This window comes from Hyla sarda, unplaced genomic scaffold (genome assembly GCF_029499605.1).
Source record: "Hyla sarda isolate aHylSar1 unplaced genomic scaffold, aHylSar1.hap1 scaffold_81, whole genome shotgun sequence".
Lineage (NCBI taxonomy): Eukaryota > Metazoa > Chordata > Amphibia > Anura > Hylidae > Hyla > Hyla sarda.
Window position 1 is genome coordinate 1 of NW_026610836.1, and position 14,251 is coordinate 14,251.

At 50.2% G+C, this 14,251-nt stretch overlaps 1 protein-coding gene across 1 annotated transcript in view; it reads left to right on the plus strand.

Moving 5' to 3' along the window:
* Nucleotides 1-3,248: 3,248 nt before the first annotated feature.
* The window catches only part of TJAP1 (tight junction associated protein 1), a 69,046-nt gene continuing 58,043 nt past the window's right edge, over nt 3,249-14,251 (plus strand). Inside the window, exon 1 of the mRNA XM_056554620.1 lies at nt 3,249-3,341. The gene's annotated coding sequence lies outside the window, so the exon portion shown is untranslated. The remainder of the gene's footprint in view (nt 3,342-14,251) is intronic.

Here is a 14,251-nt window from a genome sequence, read left to right on the forward strand (position 1 = left end):
CCTCAGTTGCTTGGGGGGGGTGGCGCGGCGCCTCAGTTGCTTGGGGGGGTGGCGCGGCGCCTCAGTTGCTTGGGGGGGTGGCGCGGCGCCTCAGTTGCTTGGGGGGGTGGCGCGGCGCCTCAGTTGCTTGGGGGGGTGGCGCGGCGCCTCAGTTGCTTGGGGGGGTGGCGCGGCGCCTCAGTTGCTTGGGGGGGGTGGCGCGGCGCCTCAGTTGCTTGGGGGGGTGGCGCGGCGCCTCAGTTGCTTGGGGGGGTGGCGCGGCGCCTCAGTTGCTTGGGGGGGTGGCGCGGCGCCTCAGTTGCTTGGGGGGGTGGCGCGGCGCCTCAGTTGCTTGGGGGGGGTGGCGCGGCGCCTCAGTTGCTTGGGGGGGTGGCGCGGCGCCTCAGTTGCTTGGGGGGGTGGCGCGGCGCCTCAGTTGCTTGGGGGGGGTGGCGCGGCGCCTCAGTTGCTTGGGGGGGGGAGGCGCGGCGCCTCAGTTGCTTGGGGGGGGGGAGGCGCGGCGCCTCAGTTGCTTGGGGGGGGGAGGCGCGGCGCCTCAGTTGCTTGGGGGGGGGAGGCGCGGCGCCTCAGTTGCTTGGGGGGGGGAGACGGGTGGCGCCTCAGTTGCTTGGGGGGGGGAGACGGGTGGCGCCTCAGTTGCTTGGGGGGGGAGACGGGTGGCGCCTCAGTTGCTTGGGGGGGGGAGACGGGTGGCGCCTCAGTTGCTTGGGGGGGGAGACGGGTGGCGCCTCAGTTGCTTGGGGGGGGGAGACGGGTGGCGCCTCAGTTGCTTGGGGGGGGGAGACGGGTGGCGCCTCAGTTGCTTGGGGGGGGTGGCGCCTCAGTTGCTTGGGGGGGGGGGGGGGGGTGGCGCGGCGCCTCAGTTGCTTGGGGGGGGGGGGGCGGCGCGGCGCCTCAGTTGCTTGGGGGGGGGGGGCGGCGCGGCGCCTCAGTTGCTGGGGGGGGGGGGGGCGGCGCGGCGCCTCAGTTGCTTGGGGGGGGGCGGCGCGGCGCCTCAGTTGCTTGGGGGGGGGGGGGCGGCGCGGCGCCTCAGTTGCTTGGGGGGGGGGGGGGTGGCGCGGCGCCTCAGTTGCTTGGGGGGGGGGGGGGTGGCGCGGCGCCTCAGTTGCTTGGGGGGGGGGGGGGTGGCGCGGCGCCTCAGTTGCTTGGGGGGGGGGGTGGCGCGGCGCCTCAGTTGCTTGGGGGGGGGGGGTGGCGCGGCGCCTTAGTTGCTTGGGGGGGGGGGGTGGCGCCTCAGTTGCTTGGGGGGGGGTGGCGCCTCAGTTGCTTGGGGGGGGGGGTGGCGCCTCAGTTGCTTGGGGGGGGGGTGCGCCTCAGTTGCTTGGGGGGGGGGGTGCCTCAGTTGCTTGGGGGGGGGGGGTGGCGCCTCAGTTGCTTGGGGGGGGGGGGGTGGCGCCTCAGTTGCTGGGGGGGGGGTGGCGTCTCAGTTGCTGGGGGGGGGTGGCGCCTCAGTTGCTTGGGGGGGGGTGGCTCCTCAGTTGCTTGGGGGGGTGGGCACCTCAGTTGCTTGGGGGGGGGGGGGCGCCTCAGTTGCTTGGGGGGGGGGGGGGTGACGGGTGGCGCCTCAGTTGCTTGGGGGGGGGGGGGAGACGGGTGGCGCCTCAGTTGCTTGGGGGGGGGGAGACGGGTGGCGCCTCAGTTGCTGGGGGGGGGGAGACGGGTGGCGCCTCAGTTGCTTGGGGGGGGGGAGACGGGTGGCGCCTCAGTTGTTTGGGGGGGGGGCGGGGGGTTGGGTTGTGTCTAGGTCTGATGTTGGATGGTCTCGGGGGGGGGGGGGGGGTCTAATGTTGGATGGTCTAGATCTGATGTTGGATGGTCTCGGGGGGGGGGGTCTAATGTTGGATGGTCTAGATCTGATGTTGGATGGTCTCGGGGGGGATCTAGGTCTGATGTTGGATGGTCTCGGGGGGGGGGGGGGTCTAATGTTGGATGGTCTAGATCTGATGTTGGATGGTCTCGGGGGGATCTAGGTCTGATGTTGGATGGTCTCGGGGGCGGGTCTAATGTTGGATGGTCTAGATCTGATGTTGGATGGTCTCGGGGGGGATCTAGGTCTGATGTTGGATGGTCTCGGGGGGGGGGATCTAGGTCTGATGTTGGATGGTCTCGGGGCGGTCTAATGTTGGATGGTCTAGATCTGATGTTGGATGGTCTCGGGGGGGGGGGTCTAATGTTGGATGGTCTAGATCTGATGTTGGATGGTCTCGGGGGGGGGGGGGGTCTAATGTTGGATGGTCTAGATCTGATGTTGGATGGTCTCGGGGGGGGGGGGTCTAATGTTGGATGGTCTAGATCTGATGTTGGATGGTCTCGGGGGGGGTCTAATGTTGGATGGTCTAGATCTGATGTTGGATGGTCTCGGGGGGGATCTAGGTCTGATGTTGGATGGTCTCGGGGGGGGTCTAATGTTGGATGGTCTAGATCTGATGTTGGATGGTCTCGGGGGGGATCTAGGTCTGATGTTGGATGGTCTCGGGGGGGGGGGTCTAATGTTGGATGGTCTAGATCTGATGTTGGATGGTCTCGGGGGGGGGGGTCTAATGTTGGATGGTCTAGATCTGATGTTGGATGGTCTCGGGGGGATCTAGGTCTGATGTTGGATGGTCTCGGGGGGGGTCTAATGTTGGATGGTCTAGATCTGATGTTGGATGGTCTCGGGGGGGATCTAGGTCTGATGTTGGATGGTCTAGATCTGATGTTGGATGGTCTAGATCTGATGTTGGATGGTCTCGGGGGGATCTAGGTCTGATGTTGGATGGTCTAGATCTGATGTTGGATGGTCTCGGGGGGATCTAGATCTGATGTTGGATGGTCTCGGGGGGGGAGGGGGGGGGTCTAATGTTGGATGGTCTAGATCTGATGTTGGATGGTCTCAGGGGGGGGGGTCTAATGTTGGATGGTCTAGATCTGATGTTGGATGGCCTCAGGGGGGGGGGGGTCTAATGTTGGATGGTCTAGATCTGATGTTGGATGGTCTCGGGGGGGGTCTATTGTTGGATGGTCTCAGGGGGGGGGGTCTAATGTTGGATGGTCTAGATCTGATGTTGGATGGTCTCGGGGGGGTCTATTGTTGGATGGTCTCAGGGGGGGGGTCTAATGTTGGATGGTCTAGATCTGATGTTGGATGGTCTCGGGGGGGGGGGGATCTAGGTCTGATGTTGGATGGTCTCGGGGGGGGGTCTAATGTTGGATGGTCTAGATCTGATGTTGGATGGTCTCGGGGGATCTAGGTCTCATGTAGGGTGGTCTCAGGGTCCAGGATCTCCACTATACCGGGTTCTGTTTTGTCTCCTAGGTGAGCTCTGGCTTCTCTTTCGCACTGTGGAGCATCCGGCTGTACGGTAAGGAGCGATGTTCTGCCTTTAGATCCTTTTTTATCTTACACCAGAAATAAGGTGGACGTTCTGCCCCTCAGGCTATAGGTGGTAGTTGTGACACCCCAGTTCTCCAGAATACTCCCATCATGCTGAGGAGATACTACAACCCCTGCACAATTATCCTTTATGATCACAGTAGATCAGTGATGATGAGAATGACATTTGATATATTTTGTCTTTACACCTCAATATAAAGCTTGTTACATTTTATATATTTCGTCTTTACACCTCAATATAAAGCTTGTTACATTTTATATATTTCGTCTTTACACCTCAATATAAAGCTTGTTACATTTTATATATTTTGTCTTTACACCTCAATATAAAGCTTGTTACATTTTATATATTTCGTCTTTACACCTCAATATAAAGCTTGTTACATTTTATATATTTTGTCTTTACACCTCAATATAAAGCTTGTTACATTTGATATATTTTGTCTTTACACCTCAATATAAAGCTTGTTACATTTTATATATTTTGTCTTTACACCTCAATATAAAGCTTGTTACATTTTATATATTTTGTCTTTACACCTCAATATAAAGCTTGTTACATTTTATATATTTTGTCTTTACACCTCAATATAAAGCTTGTTACATTTTATATATTTTGACCCCTTGTGTTCTGCCATGTATGGAGGCCTGGCCACAGGAGATCTGTCAGTGTAACACAATTCAGTAAATCTTTTCATGTAATAACACTGAAGTAATGAGTGCATGGCCGGTATAACAGGGGTTAATGTGTCCCCTCAAAATAACAACACAATCATTAATGTCTAAACCTTGGCAACAAAAGTGAGGACACATTGGGCCCAGTTAGCCATCTTCCCTCCCCGCTGTCACTAGATAGTGTTACAAGGTCTCAGGTGTGAATGGGGAGCAGGTGTCCTAAATTTGGTGTTATCGCTCTCACACTTTCTAATACTGGTCACTGGAAGTTCAACATGACACCTCATGGCAAAGAATTCTAACATTCCATGGGATCAGTCAGAACGGTCCCACCACATTATCGCAGTGATTGGTCAGTCGCAGCCTTTGTGACTGGATGTAAATCATGGTCCCTCGCCCACCCTGTGATCACCCACCCCATGGTCACCCTCCCTGTGATCACACATTCTCCTCTCATCCTCTACGTCCTCTAGTGTTAATGTTGATCCCCACCTTCTCCTGTCCTCCTCTACGTCCTCTAGTGATGATGATGATGATGATCCCCACCTTCTCCTGTCCTCCTCCTATGTCCTCTAGTGGTGATGATCCCCACCTTCTCCCCTCATCCTCTACGTCCTCTAGTGTTGATGTTGATCCCCACCTTCTCCTGTCCTCCTCTACGTCCTCTAGTGATGATGATGATGATGATCCCCACCTTCTCCTGTCCTCCTCCTATGTCCTCTAGTGGTGATGATCCCCACCTTCTCCCCTCATCCTCTACGTCCTCTAGTGTTGATGTTGATCCCCACCTTCTCCTGTCCTCCTCTACGTCCTCTAGTGGTGATGATGAGCCCACCTTCCCCTCTCATCCTCTACGTCCTCTAGTGTTGATGTTGATCCCCACCTTCTCCTGTCCTCCTCTACGTCCTCTAGTGGTGATGAGCCCACCTTCTCCTCTCATCCTCTGCGTCCTCTAGGGGTGATGATCCCCACCTCCTGTCCTCCTCTACGTCCTCTAGTGGTGATGATCCCCACCTTCTCCCCTCATCCTCTACGTCCTCTAGTGGTGATGATCCCACCTTCTCCTCTCATCCTCTGCGTCCTCTAGGGGTGATGATCCCCACCTTCTCCTGTCCTCCTCTACGTCCTCTAGTGGTGATGATCCCCACCTTTTCCTGTCCTCTACGTCCTCTAGTGGTGATGATCCCCACCTTCTCCTGTCCTCCTCTACGTCCTCTAGTGGTGATGATCCCCCACCTTCTCCCCTCATCCTCTACGTCCTCTAGTGTTGATGTTGATCCCCACCTTCTCCTGTCCTCCTCTACGTCCTCTAGTGCTGATGATGATCCCACCTTCTCCAGTCCTCTACTTCCTCTAGTGGTGGTGATGATCCCCACCTTCTCCTGTTCTCCTTTACGTCCTCTAGTGATGATGATGATCCCCACCTTCTCCTGTCCTCCTCTAGTGGTGATGATGAGCCCACCTTCTCCTCTCATCATCTACGTCACCAAGGGGTGATGATTACCACCTTCTCCTCTCATCCTCTACGTCCTCTAGTGGTGATGATCCCACCTTCTCCTCTCATCCTCTACGTCCTCTAGTGGTGATGATCCCACCTTCTCCTCTCATCCTCTACGTCCTCTAGTGGTGATGATCCCACCTTCTCCTCTCATCCTCTACGTCCTCTAGTGGTGATGATAATCCCACCTTCTCCTCTCATCCTCTGTCATCTAGTGGTGATGATGATCCCACCTTCTCCTGTCCTCCTCTACGTCCACTAGGGGTAATGATCCCCACCTTATGCTCTACGTCCTCTAGGAGTGATGATACCAACCTTCTCCTGTCATCCCCTACATCCTCTAGTGGTGATAATGACCCCACCTTCTCCTCTCGCCCTCTACAGCCTCTAGTGACTCTGAAGAGTCCCTAAGAAGGTGTCTTTGCTGTGTCTCTCCTGGGCCCTGTGGTCTTCCCAACCAGCATATAACATGTCACGTCTGGGAAACCGCCGCGTATAAAGTGTGGGGGGCTATTATCCCCCATGTTCTTTGTGAAGATGTGAGAACTTAAGCTGCAACTACATATTATTTTAAGTTTGTCATCTTTTCATATTTAGAATGAATTGTATGAAATATCCAGAGGTGAAAGGTCCACTGTATCCCCATATAAATTCATTGGAGGGGTTTGGTTCCCAATATGGAGTCTTTTAGAGGAGGCTTGTTTCTACACCCTTAAATGGGCACTGTCAGATACAAAAACTTTTGATATGTTGTAAAGCATGTGTAACCAATAGGTTTTGCAATTGTTTCATTAGAAATTTTCAGTATTTCATATAGAAAAAGCCAGTCAAACAACTGCCACCCCCCCTGCCTAAAAAAATCTGACTTTGAAATTTCTTTAAAAATTTTAAAAAATGCTCCTAATAATATAAATGTCATAAAAAGGTAAAATTCAAAGTTTTTATTTTTTTAAAAGGTTTGTTTTTCACAAAAAACAGTTAAATGTATCAACCACAAAAGCGATCTCTGAATGGCTTGGATCAGTAAAAGCGTTATTACCGCATAAAGAAACCAGTGAGGTCTGAAATAGAAGCTAAGAGGTTTTTTTTTTTCTCTGTATTTTTTTTTCTCCATAGCTTAAAAATTAGTGTAAACGTTAACTGTGTATATGAGGATAAGTGTGCGCACTGCGCAGTGCCCCCGGTGTCTCCTCACACGGCGGCTCCGGACTCTGACCCCTACACATCGCTCTCCTCTCTGGACTTTGGCTCCTACCAGGCTGCTCGAGTAACTTACGTGGAGATGGAGACGATGGGAGTCATATAGGTGAATATGGGAGGTGTGTGCTCAGTGTATGATGGGAGTCATATAGGTGAATATGGGGGTGTGTGCTCAGTGTATGATGGGAGTCATATAGGTGAATATGGGAGGTGTGTGCTCAGTGTATGATGGGAGTCATATAGGTGAATATGGGGGGTGTGTGCTCAGTGTATGATGGGAGTCATATAGGTGAATATGGGAGGTGTGTGCTCAGTGTATGATGGGAGTCATATAGGTGAATATGGGAGGTGTGTGCTCAATGTATGATGGAGTCATATAGGTGAATATGGGAGATGTGTGCTCAATGTATGATGGGAGTCATATAGGTGAATATGGGGTGTGTGTGCTCAGTGTATGATGGGAGTCATATAGGTGAATATGGGGTGTGTGTGCTCAGTGTATGATGGGAGTCATATAGGTGAATATGGGAGGTGTGTGCTCTGTATGATGGGAGTCATATAGGTGAATATGGGGGGTGTGTGCTCAGTGTATGATGGGAGTCATATAGGTGAATATGGGAGGTGTGTGCTCAGTGTATGATGGGAGTCATATAGGTGAATATGGGAGATGTGTGCTCAGTGTATGATGGGAGTCATATAGGTGAATATGGGAGGTGTGTGCTCAGTGTATGATGGGAGTCATATAGGTGAATATGGGGGTGTGTGCTCAGTGTATGATGGGAGTCATATAGGTGAATATGGGGGTGTGTGCTCAGTGTATGATGGGAGTCATATAGGTGAATATGGGGGGGTGTGTGCTCAGTGTATGATGGGAGTCATATAGGTGAATATGGGGGGTGTGTGCTCAGTGTATGATGGGAGTCATATAGGTGAATATGGGGGGGGGTGTGCTCAGTGTATGATGGGAGTCATATAGGTGAATATGGGAGGTGTGTGCTCAGTGTATGATGGGAGTCATATAGGTGAATATGGGAGGTGTGTGCTCAGTGTATGATGGGAGTCATATAGGTGAATATGGGAGGTGTGTGCTCAGTGTATGATGGGAGTCATATAGGTGAATATGGGAGGTGTGTGCTCAGTGTATGATGGGAGTCATATAGGTGAATATGGGAGGTGTGTGCTCAGTGTATGATGGGAGTCATATAGGTGAATATGGGAGGTGTGTGCTCAGTGTATGATGGGAGTCATATAGGTGAATATGGGAGGTGTGTGCTCAGTGTATGATGGGAGTCATATAGGTGAATATGGGAGGTGTGTGCTCAGTGTATGATGGGAGTCATATAGGTGAATATGGGGGGTGTGTGCTCAGTGTATGATGGGAGTCATATAGGTGAATATGGGGGGTGTGTGCTCAGTGTATGATGGGAGTCATATAGGTGAATATGGGAGGTGTGTGCTCAGTGTATGATGGGAGTCATATAGGTGAATATGGGGTGTGTGTGCTCAGTGTATGATAGGAGTCATATAGGTGAATATGGGGGTGTGTGCTCAGTGTATGATGGGAGTCATATAGGTGAATATGGGAGGTGTGTGCTCAGTGTATGATGGGAGTCATATAGGTGAATATGGGGGTGTGTGCTCAGTGTATGATGGGAGTCATATAGGTGAATATGGGAGGTGTGTGTGCTCCGTGTATGATGGGAGTCATATAGGTGAATATGGGGTGTGTGTGCTCAGTGTATGATGGGAGTCATATAGGTGAATATGGGAGGTGTGTGCTCAGTGTATGATGGGAGTCATATAGGTGAATATGAGAGGTGTGTGCTCAGTGTATGATGGGAGTCATATAGGTGAATATGGGGGTGTGTGCTCAGTGTATGATGGGAGTCATATAGGTGAATATGGGGGTGTGTGCTCAGTGTATGATGGGAGTCATATAGGTGAATATGGGAGGTGTGTGCTCAGTGTATGATGGGAGTCATATAGGTGAATATGGGGTGTGTGTGCTCAGTGTATGATGGGAGTCATATAGGTGAATATGAGAGGTGTGTGCTCAGTGTATGATGGGAGTCATATAGGTGAATATGAGAGGTGTGTGCTCAGTGTATGATGGGAGTCATATAGGTGAATATGGGGGTGTGTGTGCTCCGTGTATGATGGGAGTCATATAGGTGAATATGGGGTGTGTGTGCTCAGTGTATGATGGGAGTCATATAGGTGAATATGGGAGGTGTGTGCTCAGTGTATGATGGGAGTCATATAGGTGAATATGGGAGGTGTGTGCTCAGTGTATGATGGGAGTCATATAGGTGAATATGGGAGGTGTGTGCTCAGTGTATGATGGGAGTCATATAGGTGAATATGGGAGGTGTGTGCTCAGTGTATGATGGGAGTCATATAGGTGAATATGGGAGGTGTGTGCTCAGTGTATGATGGGAGTCATATAGGTGAATATGGGAGGTGTGTGCTCAGTGTATGATGGGAGTCATATAGGTGAATATGGGAGGTGTGTGCTCAGTGTATGATGGGAGTCATATAGGTGAATATGGGAGGTGTGTGTGCTCAGTGTATGATGGGAGTCATATAGGTGAATATGGGGGGTGTGTGCTCAGTGTATGATGGGAGTCATATAGGTGAATATGGGGGGGGGGTGTGCTCAGTGTATGATGGGAGTCATATAGGTGAATATGGGGTGTGTGTGCTCAGTGTATGATGGGAGTCATATAGGTGAATATGGGAGGTGTGTGCTCAGTGTATGATGGGAGTCATATAGGTGAATATGGGAGGTGTGTGCTCAGTGTATGATGGGAGTCATATAGGTGAATAGGGGAGGTGTGTGCTCAGTGTATGATGGGAGTCATATAGGTGAATATGGGAGGTGTGTGCTCAGTGTATGATGGGAGTCATATAGGTGAATATGGGGTGTGTGTGCTCAGTGTATGATGGGAGTCATATAGGTGAATATGGGAGGGGTGTGCTCAGTGTATGATGGGAGTCATATAGGTGAATATGGGAGGTGTGGGCTCAGTGTATGATGGGAGTCATATAGGTGAATATGGGAGGTGTGTGCTCAGTGTATGATGGGAGTCATATAGGTGAATATGGGAGGTGTGTGCTCAGTGTATGATGGGAGTCATATAGGTGAATATGGGGGTGTGTGCTCAGTGTATGATGGGAGTCATATAGGTGAATATGGGGGTGTGTGCTCAGTGTATGATGGGAGTCATATAGGTGAATATGGGGGTGTGTGCTCAGTGTATGATGGGAGTCATATAGGTGAATATGGGAGGTGTGTGCTCAGTGTATGATGGGAGTCATATAGGTGAATATGGGAGATGTGTGCTCAGTGTATGATGGGAGTCATATAGGTGAATATGGGAGGTGTGTGCTCAGTGTATGATGGGAGTCATATAGGTGAATATGGGGTGTGTGTGCTCAGTGTATGATGGGAGTCATATAGGTGAATATGGGAGGTGTGTGCTCAGTGTATGATGGGAGTCATATAGGTGAATATGGGAGGTGTGTGCTCAGTGTATGATGGGAGTCATATAGGTGAATATGGGAGGGTGTGTGCTCAGTGTATGATGGGAGTCATATAGGTGAATATGGGAGGTGTGTGCTCAGTGTATGATGGGAGTCATATAGGTGAATATGGGAGGTGTGTGCTCAGTGTATGATGGGAGTCATATAGGTGAATATGGGAGGTGTGTGCTCAGTGTATGATGGGAGTCATATAGGTGAATATGGGAGGTGTGTGCTCAGTGTATGTTGGGAGTCATATAGGTGAATATGGGAGGTGTGTGCTCAGTGTATGATGGGAGTCATATAGGTGAATATGGGGTGTGTGTGCTCAGTGTATGATGGGAGTCATATAGGTGAATATGGGAGGTGTGTGCTCAGTGTATGATGGGAGTCATATAGGTGAATATGGGAGGTGTGTGCTCAGTGTATGATGGGAGTCATATAGGTGAATATGGGGTGTGTGTGCTCAGTGTATGATGGGAGTCATATAGGTGAATATGGGAGGTGTGTGCTCAGTGTATGATGGGAGTCATATAGGTGAATATGGGGGTGTGTGTGCTCAGTGTATGATGGGAGTCATATAGGTGAATATGGGAAGTGTGTGCTCAGTGTATGATGGGAGTCATATAGGTGAATATGGGAGGTGTGTGCTCAGTGTATGATGGGAGTCATATAGGTGAATATTGGGGGTGTGTGCTCAGTGTATGATGGGAGTCATATAGGTGAATATGGGAGGTGTGTGCTCAGTGTATGATGGGAGTCATATAGGTGAATATGGGAGGTGTGTGCTCAGTGTATGTTGGGAGTCATATAGGTGAATATGGGTGTGTGCTCAGTGTATGATGGGAGTCATATAGGTGAATATGGGAGATGTGTGCTCAGTGTATGATGGGAGTCATATAGGTGAATATGGGAGGTGTGTGCTCAGTGTATGATGGGAGTCATATAGGTGAATATGGGAGGTGTGTGCTCAGTGTATGATGGGAGTCATATAGGTGAATATGGGAGGTGTGTGCTCAGTGTATGATGGGAGTCATATAGGTGAATATGGGGGGGTGTGCTCAGTGTATGATGGGAGTCATATAGGTGAATATGGGGGGTGTGTGCTCAGTGTATGATGGGAGTCATATAGGTGAATATGGGAGGTGTGTGCTCAGTGTATGATGGGAGTCATATAGGTGAATATGGGAGGTGTGTGCTCAGTGTATGATGGGAGTCATATAGGTGAATATGGGAGTGTGTGTGCTCAGTGTATGATGGGAGTCATATAGGTGAATATGGGAGGTGTGTGCTCAGTGTATGATGGGAGTCATATAGGTGAATATGGGAGGTGTGTGCTCAGTGTATGATGGGAGTCATATAGGTGAATATGGGAGGTGTGTGCTCAGTGTATGATGGGAGTCATATAGGTGAATATGGGAGGTGTGTGCTCAGTGTATGATGGGAGTCATATAGGTGAATATGGGAGGTGTGTGCTCAGTGTATGATGGGAGTCATATAGGTGAATATGGGGGGTGTGTGCTCAGTGTATGATGGGAGTCATATAGGTGAATATGGGGGTGTGTGCTCAGTGTATGATGGGAGTCATATAGGTGAATATGGGAGGTGTGTGCTCAGTGTATGATGGGAGTCATATAGGTGAATATGGGAGGTGTGTGCTCAGTGTATGATGGGAGTCATATAGGTGAATATGGGAGGTGTGTGCTCAGTGTATGATGGGAGTCATATAGGTGAATATGGGAGGTGTGTGCTCAGTGTATGATGGGAGTCATATAGGTGAATATGGGAGGTGTGTGCTCAGTGTATGATGGGAGTCATATAGGTGAATATGGGAGGTGTGTGCTCAGTGTATGATGGGAGTCATATAGGTGAATATGGGAGGTGTGTGCTCAGTGTATGATGGGAGTCATATAGGTGAATATGGGAGGTGTGTGCTCAGTGTATGATGGGAGTCATATAGGTGAATATGGGAGGTGTGTGCTCAGTGTATGATGGGAGTCATATAGGTGAATATGGGAGGGTGTGTGTTCAGTGTATGATGGGAGTCATATAGGTGAATATGGGAGGGTGTGCTCAGTGTATGATGGGAGTCATATAGGTGAATATGGGAGGTGTGTGCTCAGTGTATGATGTATGATGGGAGTCATATAGGTGAATATGGGAGGTGTGTGCTCAGTGTATGTTGGGAGTCATATAGGTGAATATGGGAGGGGTGTGCTCAGTGTATGATGGGAGTCATATAGGTGAATATGGGAGGTGTGTGCTCAGTGTATGTTGGGAGTCATATAGGTGAATATGGGAGGTGTGTGCTCAGTGTATGATGGGAGTCATATAGGTGAATATGGGGTGTGTGTGCTCAGTGTATGATGGGAGTCATATAGGTGAATATGGGAGGTGTGTGCTCAGTGTATGATGGGAGTCATATAGGTGAATATGGGGTGTGTGCTCAGTGTATGATGGGAGTCATATAGGTGAATATGGGAGGTGTGTGCTCAGTTTATGATGGGAGTCATATAGGTGAATATGGGAGGTGTGTGCTCAGTGTATGATGGGAGTCATATAGGTGAATATGGGGTGTGTGCTCAGTGTATGATGGGAGTCATATAGGTGAATATGGGGGGTGTGTGCTCAGTGTATGATGGGAGTCATATAGGTGAATATGGGAGGTGTGTGCTCAGTGTATGATGGGAGTCATATAGGTGAATATGGGAGGTGTGTGCTCAGTGTATGATGGGAGTCATATAGGTGAATATGGGAGGTGTGTGCTCAGTGTATGATGGGAGTCATATAGGTGAATATGGGAGGTGTGTGCTCAGTGTATGATGGGAGTCATATAGGTGAATATGGGAGATGTGTGCTCAGTGTATGATGGGAGTCATATAGGTGAATATGGGAGGTGTGTGCTCAGTGTATGATGGGAGTCATATAGGTGAATATGGGAGGTGTGTGCTCAGTGTATGATGGGAGTCATATAGGTGAATATGGGAGGTGTGTGTGCTCCGTGTATGATGGGAGTCATATAGGTGAATATGGGAGGTGTGTGTGCTCCGTGTATGATGGGAGTCATATAGGTGAATATGGGAGGTGTGTGCTCAGTGTATGTTGGGAGTCATATAGGTGAATATGGGGTGTGTGCTCAGTGTATGATGGGAGTCATATAGGTGAATATGGGGGGTGTGTGCTCAGTGTATGATGGGAGTCATATAGGTGAATATGGGAGGTGTGTGCTCAGTGTATGATGGGAGTCATATAGGTGAATATGGGAGGTGTGTGCTCAGTGTATGATGGGAGTCATATAGGTGAATATGGGGGGGTGTGTGCTCAGTGTATGATGGGAGTCATATAGGTGAATATGGGAGGTGTGTGCTCAGTGTATGATGGGAGTCATATAGGTGAATATGGGGGGGTGTGTGCTCAGTGTATGATGGAGTCATATAGGTGAATATGGGAGGTGTGTGCTCAGTGTATGATGGGAGTCATATAGGTGAATATGGGAGGTGTGTGCTCAGTGTATGATGGGAGTCATATAGGTGAATATGGGAGGTGTGTGCTCAGTGTATGATGGGAGTCATATAGGTGAATATGGGAGGTGTGTGCTCAGTGTATGTTGAGAGTCATATAGGTGAATATGGGAGGTGTGTGCTCAGTGTATGATGGGAGTCATATAGGTGAATATGGAGATGTGTGCTCAATGTATGATGGGAGTCATATAGGTGAATATGGGAGGTGTGTGCTCAGTGTATGATGGGAGTCATATAGGTGAATATGGGAGGTGTGTGCTCAGTGTATGATGGGAGTCATATAGGTGAATATGGGAGGTGTGTGCTCAGTGTATGATGGGAGTCATATAGGTGAATATGGGGGTGTGTGTGCTCAGTGTATGATGGGAGTCATATAGGTGAATATGGGAGGTGTGTGCTCAGTGTATGATGGGAGTCATAGGTGAATATGGGAGGTGTGTGCTCAGTGTATGATGGGAGTCA